The sequence below is a fragment of the Phalacrocorax carbo genome, chromosome 5, assembly GCF_963921805.1.
Source record: "Phalacrocorax carbo chromosome 5, bPhaCar2.1, whole genome shotgun sequence".
NCBI lineage: Eukaryota > Metazoa > Chordata > Aves > Suliformes > Phalacrocoracidae > Phalacrocorax > Phalacrocorax carbo.
In genome coordinates, this window is record NC_087517.1 from 24645475 (window position 1) to 24653496 (window position 8022).

The window sequence follows — 8022 nt, forward strand, 5'->3', positions numbered from 1 at the left end:
GCTGTGGTTGGCCAGAGTAGAGATACAGACATTCCTCCTCCAGGGAGAAGTCCTTTCTACGGTCTGTGCACGGGACACCTCTGAAGCAGCGAGGACACACAACTGTGGTGCTCAGGCACGAGCCTGAACAAGAGGCAGCCTTGAGTGCGCCAGCCCTGTAACCTACTGGGGGACCATGAGTAGGACACCACCGCCCTGGGGAATTTGACTGAAGCCCAATGAACAAAGGAGACATCAGGGTTTGGCTGCCAGTCAGGAAGGAAAAACCAATTCGTATAAACTTCTTCACCCTCATATAGCAACTGAAGAGAGACTTCAAAAATAATTTTTGATTAGTCTTCATCCTTGCTTACTTCGTGGCACACCTGTTTGCACAGTCAGATGGTTGCAACCATTTGGTTCATCAGGGTGGAGCCCAGAGTCAAGGGATGCAAGCTGTCTGTGTGGGAAAGTCTAAAGACTGTCACAGACTTCCCCTCCTTCTCCAGAGGATTCCCACCGCTCTTCCCCCACCACGACACTCCACAGACAGATGGGGCGAAGGCTATTTGCAATCCAAGCGGTCAGGAGGCTTATAGGTTACACATCAAGTTGTCTCCTGAAGCCTGGGCGTTTATACCAGCAGAAACTATTGTTGAACAGCTGTGAGATTAACACCACATTTCCAAAAACTGTGATTTCTCAGTGTGATGTCTATCCGAATTTGGCAGAAAAATATTTAATGGCTGGCAAAACATTAGTAAATAAAAGCAGATCAAGATGATGTTGTTACAATAACAGATTACATTACCATTCCCTGTCCTTAGGAAAACCTTGATTAGACCAAGATCCTCACGGGGTCTTATGAATAAGTCAGGAAGGGGCTCTAACGACTCCGCAAGAGAGCATACGAGCTGCAGCACAGTCAGCGAGGTGCCAGGTGCCTCTCAGAAACAGGCGCTAGCCTGGATGACTAACAGCAGTTATCACAGGGGGTTTGTTGATTTTCTTTAATAACTTGGGACAGATTTTCTGCTAGTATAAGCTAGTACTGCTCTACTGAAGCCAAGACAGTGCTGCCAATTTATATCAGCAAAAACTGACCCTTAGTCTATTTTTAATCCCTTTTTTATGCAAGTCATTATCTTATTGAAGAACGGTACCTCAGTCAGAATATTCCCCTCTACAGGGACAAGCAACAGACTTTCTTGTTGATGGATATATGGGAAACTCCAATAGCTGAAGTACCCTTCCACCTTTGCAAGCACACCTAGCATTGATTGCTGATCTTAGATCTTGAATTGCTTAATTATTGAACTAAGAGAAAATTACTTTTTGCTTGTGAGTGTCAGGACAGCTCTGAATCCATGAATGACTCACCCTCAGGCACTGGTGTTTAATTTATGAGCTATTTATCTCCTTGCACACACCCCAGCACAAACAATTATACTTAGTAATTTGTTGATTTTATCAAGGCTGTTCAATGTTACTATTGCTACCTCCAATAATGCTGTGCTTTGAAACTTAAACAGGATTTATAACCAAATTTGGATCCTTCGCACACAATTCAGATTTCAGAGGCATTTAACTCTTTGGCAGCTAAAAGGTTTTGTGCGCAATTTTCAAAGGAGAGCAAATGTTACATCTTTTGCTGACAAATTTGGCGAGGTGGCCCTTCAACAGCATCAGAGGCCCTGGTAAGAGCTAGTTCTGTCCTTGCATGGCACGAGTGAGTTCTCCTAGCAGAGGAGGAGAGAGGAGCATGGATCCCCATGCTGGGCCAGGTCACCTGCATCACCTCCATCCCGTCAGCGCCTTGGGCAGGCTGCAGCAGCTGGGTACAGTTAAACCCTTGTGCTGGCGTTCACTGAGCCATCGTGTCTTCCCCCAGAGCCCGTCCTGCTGCTCCAGCTTGCTCCTGGGAACCTTTCTACGTCGGTAACAGCCTTCCTCATTACTGAACAAGGACTTTGTTAACCTTTAAATTATTACATGTGTACCATAGATCAAACTTTATGGACCCCTTTGCACAATCTAACTCTCTTTCTTCGGTGTCAGAGTAGGTACCAAACTTGGGGCCACACATGCTTACCTCAGGCTGTACTTCAGGTGCAGGCATCTTCCCTGGGTGTCTGGAGCCATGAGGCAGTGAAGGTCCTCACAAACGGGCTTCCCAAATGCCCCTCACAAACGTTTCTTCCTCCTTGCATGCTGCCACGATCATTAGGCTCACCAAAATATAGCAAGTGAACTCTGTATAAGAGGTACAAGCAGCGCAGGGGTTTAGCTCTGCGTTTTCAAGTCCAAGCTTAAATTAGCCATAACGTCAGAGCTAGAGGCACTGCCACGGGTGAGGCGGGGGACCGCTGCTGGCGGCTGTGGCGGCAGGGGGTCTGCAGGCAGCGCAGCCAGCACACCCTGCTCCTGGCTCTGCTTGAGCTGAAGGGTCTGAGTCACTGGGGATAACAACATTGTCAACACAGAGCGGTACTTCTTCCACCCCGACCCTCACTGAAATAGCCCTTAGTGTATTATTTATCTGTGTTTGGACATACCCCCATATATATAATCTTAGCCTTTTCGATTCCCCCTGTTGTGCAGAGTTCCTGCCCCGCAGGGCTCAGCAGTGCTGAAGCCAAAGACCTTCCCCTCCCGCAGTAGCGGCAGAGCAGCAAAGGGCAGGGAAACCCCCATGTTCCTGTTCAGCCAGCCCGGATATGTCAGCCCACATACTTTCCGAGACTCAGGTGAATGTATTTTGTTAACTTACACATCTCATGTGCTCTTGCAACAGCCACAGATTTTATTTCCCATACAGTTTATAAAGTTTTTCTGTGCTGAGCACATACATTTTGCATGTAGAAAATAAAACGCTACAGGCATTCTGTAACTGTGCAGAGCCGTAATGAGCTCTGATGAGCAGGCACCTACCAAATCATTGGTTTATGATGGCAAGCACACACATGTAACTTATTTCACAATATGCAACACGCTGCCATATGTGTCTGCTCCCATGGATCGGGAGTGGGCACTACCTGTAGGTAGAAGCCAAGAAACAACTGCTTCAAAGACAGCCTTGAAACGCAGAATTTACTTTAAAACTTTCAAAGCCCAACCAGCACACCACTATTTCAATCCATTGGATACTGTGATGAATACCACTACTTTGATTTTTTTTTTTTTTTCCAATGCCTCTGGTGGTTTTCCTGGTTTAATTGAAGTGAAATAGTGGATTAGCATAATCAAACATATGGAATGGGGTATGTGTGTGTGTATAAAAATTAAAACCAGTGATTATTAGTTTTAAACAATTACTAACTTCTAATGATTTTCCCCCTTCATCCTCTGTGAGCTGGGTTCATGAGTGGAGAGAAATGTTAAAATTTAGCTAAAATTTTTTAAACTGAAAACCTTGCCACACACATTGTTCTTTCAAAATACAAATTTACGACCTGCACCTGGTAGAAGAAGTGCTCAGTGTTTAAACCACCCAAAGGAACACGGGCATGCAGCATCACTGCCGACCGCCAAGGAAGGACCGACAGAGCTCTGCAAGGATTATCTGAGCAAGCCTGGCAGCCACAAGAACATAAATCATTGCACTGAGAAAGCACATTGCTGATACTTTTGAAGCTGCGAGGGTTATTTGCCAGCTTGCTGGCACAGAGGCAGGAGGAGCGGAGCACACTGCCACCAGGCTCAATGCCTGGGGGCTGCTGCTTCCGCCGCCCAGCCAGGAGCCCCACGCGGGAGCACGCAGTGCTTGGCAGGGCTGCCCTGCCCACGCCGGGCAACCACGGGCAGCATCAATAAAGTACTGGGAGGTGTTCAGCTAAGCTACACCAGCTACAGTGCAGCCACTCCAGCCGGAAACTTGTTCCATGGGAGAGGAGGAAGAAAAATATGGCTTACAAGAGGGCGTTTTTGAAGCAGGTGCTCTGGCATGCAGACTCCTTGACCCACCAGGCCTTGTGGTCTAGGAAGAGATCAGGGAGAACTTGGGCAATGAAGGGGAGAAGGTAGATGGAAACCTACAGCAGGTAAGAAACGATCCTTCCAGAAAGGTAAATAATTTAAAACAATTATGATAATGCTACCACCTCTAAAGGACTGGACAGAATCAACGAAAGAACAAATAAACACGACATTAAGATAATACCTCCCCCCCCCCCCCCCCCCCCAAGAATAAAGATTTTAATAAAAATGCAGAACTGGGAAGGACATTAGAGAGATCATGCTCTTTACTGGTGTTTGGGGATAGCCTTTGAAGAAAAGTTGCTTTGGAGAGGAGGCAAGAATGGTGGCACTGGGTCAGATGAGAGGCCCATCCAGCCCAGCATGCTGGTTTTTGACAATGGCCCAGCAGATGCCTGACAGAGACAAGGTATACATACTGGTTTTTCTCCCAGCATCCAGCAATTTCTGACATTCCAAGTGCAGAGGTGATACCTTTTTTTTTTAATCAGGTTTTTTTTTCCTCCCTCAATCAACCCCCGTTTTCTTCGCCTACAACTTTGTCCAAGCACTTTTGAACCTTTGCCAACCTTCAGCATCCACATCATCTTGTAGCAAGAAGCGTACGGCTGAAACCATGTAAAATAAGTATTTGTTTTAGCCTGTCACCCACAGTAGCCAGAGCACTGAATTTATGAAGACATGGAAATCCGTCAATTCCTCTGTGGAATACTCTGACCCCGAAGATACTCAAACGGCAGCCAAGAGATGGCCAGCTACATCCTGGTGGCTCTTATCCTACTAAAATGTTTACTCCAATTTTCAAACAGCCGTATGAACACACCGGAGTTTCAGGCAGCTACACGGCTATTTCCAGTTCATCGCTGACCACTTGAGCATGCCCACCATCTGTTTTACTTTAGGTAACACACTGTGAAAACAATATTATGTTTTACATGATATATTAATCCACACAGAAAGCGAAGGAAATGCTGGTTAGGGCAGAAAACTATATCCTACACGAGGGGTACTCATGGATACAAATAGTCTTCAAAAAGTTAAATTTCCATTCTTTCTGCTTCTTAATGGCCTGAAATGTCACGTATTGGGGTGCCCAAGCACATCACCTAGATATTGCTACTGATGTTGCCAATAAAAGACAGCAGTAAGCCTTTACTTGTCTACAGCAATGTTTTTATTTGACCAGAACATATTTTTAAAAGTGAATCACCTGATCACGCCTCTTACACACACACTCCCTGCTTTGCTCTGCATTGCACACGAGTCTCACAGCAGGCAAACTGGCCATCCCTTGGGTACCTTACAGCAAACTGGTTCTCTCTTCAGACCGAAGTGAAAACTGCACTCTAACACCTCATGGGACCAGCCTGCAACTAGTCCGAGGTAGCCCCTCAAAGACATACCACGGAAACATCAGGTCCTCCGTGCCAACCACTTTGCTCTCCAGATCTACTCCTTCAGAGTCACCCCACATGCCAGTGCAGGCACAGCTGCTTTCACTGGCACCTCCAACATCTCCGCATCGCTTTCAGGCACTCTCTTTTGGTCAGCTTGGAGGCAGATAGCAGTGATTCCCCTGTTCCACTAGCATTTGTTTAACCCCAGAAACATGCCACCAACACCATGGCTATTTAGCACCGAAGAATGCAAGTTAAGAGGAGGGTTGGTACTCCTCCTCCTTTGCAAAGTTCCCTACTTCCCGTATTTCGGATGAGCAGTACCTACAATGTTTTCTCACCCTTCTCCAGCTGGAGAAACAAAATGTCTCCTTCTGCTCACCATCTACTCACCATCTACTTCACTCACATCCCCAGTGAGTACAAGTCACTGAGACTTCGTGAAGAGCATGCAGGCAGATTTCACTTTTCTTTCTCAAATAGCAGATGTGAGTAGGCTGGATACCTTGCACCTGGAGTCACCTGTGCAGGTTGAAATGCATAAATAATGTGTGCTTGGCTTAAGTTAAATCACAGTTATACTTAAAACAGAGTGCTTGAAACTTGCTACGCATATCTTCAAGATTTTAGGAGTTGTACATCTTAAATGCACAGACCCACTGAGGAGAAACACGGCTGCACGTACTTAATGTGGCAGCTCCCACAAGTCACCAGTGATAGGAGTAACAGAGCTTACCAGATTATTCTTTTAAGAAAACTTGTTTTTATCCTGGAATAATTGATTAGCTTCAGTAGTTAAAGGAACATTAGTTAAAACAGCTGAAGAGAGAAACTATTCAGGCAAGTTAATAAGCTGAAACATAAAATGTTCTAGAATATATCTCTTTAAAGAAGACATGGCAAATATTTTAAGTTCATTTTCTATTTTCAGAATACTGTAATAACTTCAAAACCCGTCTGTCAAGAACAACTTGGTTCAATTTTTAATTATTTTCATTTTTAGAACATGGAGGTATCATGAAGTACACACATTCAAATCTAAACACATATGGCTTACTAAATGTAACTAAGAGATGCAAAAATAAAAAGCAATCCATTAATTCTGCTGTCCTTTCTAACAACTTCTTCACTGACACGTAACCATCAGCGAGCACAGGGATATTTTGGAAACCAGAAAGAATTGCAGGCAGGACAGGAGAACACGTTTCAGCGGGTATTAGTGCAGTAAAGAGGTTACTTCTCTTTCACCAACACATATACTCCACTTCTCACTCACCTTTCATTGCATCTAAAACCCAGCATGAGCCCTTCTCTGTTACTAGCACCTTGCTGACTTCCAAGAGAAACAGGTAGGCTCCATTTTCTTTTGGATTTGACTTTTAACACAAGATTTGATGGTCCTAATCTTTTCTCAATTATCTAACATCAAAATAACCCCAAGAACAAACACTAACTGCACCAGGGAGACGCTACAAAAGAGAATTTCAAGGGTTCCAAAACATCTGAAGTCCTAATTTCCCTGCTTTACAATACTCTCCCCCTTCCTGCCACCATGAAAAGGAGATGCTTTTTAAAACAAAATCAACAACTATGTATTGAAGTCATCTGCCCTCCCTCTTTCTCCTCAGTGCAATTAAAGGCATGATGCCAACTTTTCAACAATGAGCCTCGTGGCTCTGGCTGACCCACGTCTTACTCTTTCAGAAATGAGCAATGAAGCTCAAAGGCAGCATCTCATGGGAAGCCTCCGAGTAGATGACGACCAGCGCTCCCAGTTTCTTAAACACAGAGGGGAGGTTAGCCAGTGCTAAGTTGCCTTTTCAAAGTTGATAGCAAGCAAATTGATCACAGCGATGTGAGAGATCTGGCACACCAATGAGCCACAGGTAACATCAGCAGCTCTCCCAGCCCTAACCCCGCTGAATCTGTAGCTGAAACCACAGGCACACGGGCACTTCAGAAAAAGTCAGGCTGTTTTAAATATATTCAACATACTGCAAGTAAGGGCAATTCTACCACTTGCATTAAAAGTAAAAACTTGGTTTCATTTTTGTCAACAACTTATTCTTCTGTGTTACCCAAAGAGACTAGCTCTCCCTCATGATTAAAGGGGTAAAAAAGTGCTCACACCTCCAGCCTTATTTCAGCAGAATGACTTACCTACCCGGCACAGCATGACCTCTTCCTTCACACCACTATGTCACCCTCCACTGGCCTGAAAACCAGACCTGAGAGGACAACACACAACATCAGTCACTACTGCTCCAGCCTCCACAATTTAATAATTTCTATGCAAGAATGAAATACTTTTTCAGAATGATTTGAACAAAAAAGCTTCAGTCTCAAAGATAACATGATTTTTCTACATCTCCGGTAAAAATAATTTATGCTGCATCGTTCTTATTATCCTTACTATCATCTTTCAGTGAATGTCCATCTACAAATTCATTAACTTTTTTGAGACAAATCATTGGCATCCTAATCTTCTGATTCCCATGAAAGACTCACTTTCGAGATACAATTGCAGCTGCCCCACACTGCCAGTTACTGTATCATACACGTCTTAAAATTCTGTAATCAGCATCCACCAGGTGCCGTATCGCATTCAGCACACCACAGTCAGTCAATACAGACATCCCCAAACACACCAAGGCTGGTTTTGTCAAATGTT

General features: G+C 44.6%; 1 protein-coding gene across 3 annotated transcripts in view; it reads right to left on the bottom strand.

The window, feature by feature from the left end:
• Nucleotides 1-8005: 8005 nt before the first annotated feature.
• Nucleotides 8006-8022, bottom strand: part of OLA1 (Obg like ATPase 1) — a 107480-nt gene continuing 107463 nt past the window's right edge. For all 3 annotated transcript variants that reach the window (XM_064451626.1, XM_064451627.1, XM_064451628.1), the window contains exon 11: nt 8006-8022. This exon is cut by the window's right edge and continues 508 nt beyond it. The gene's annotated coding sequence lies outside the window, so the exon portion shown is untranslated.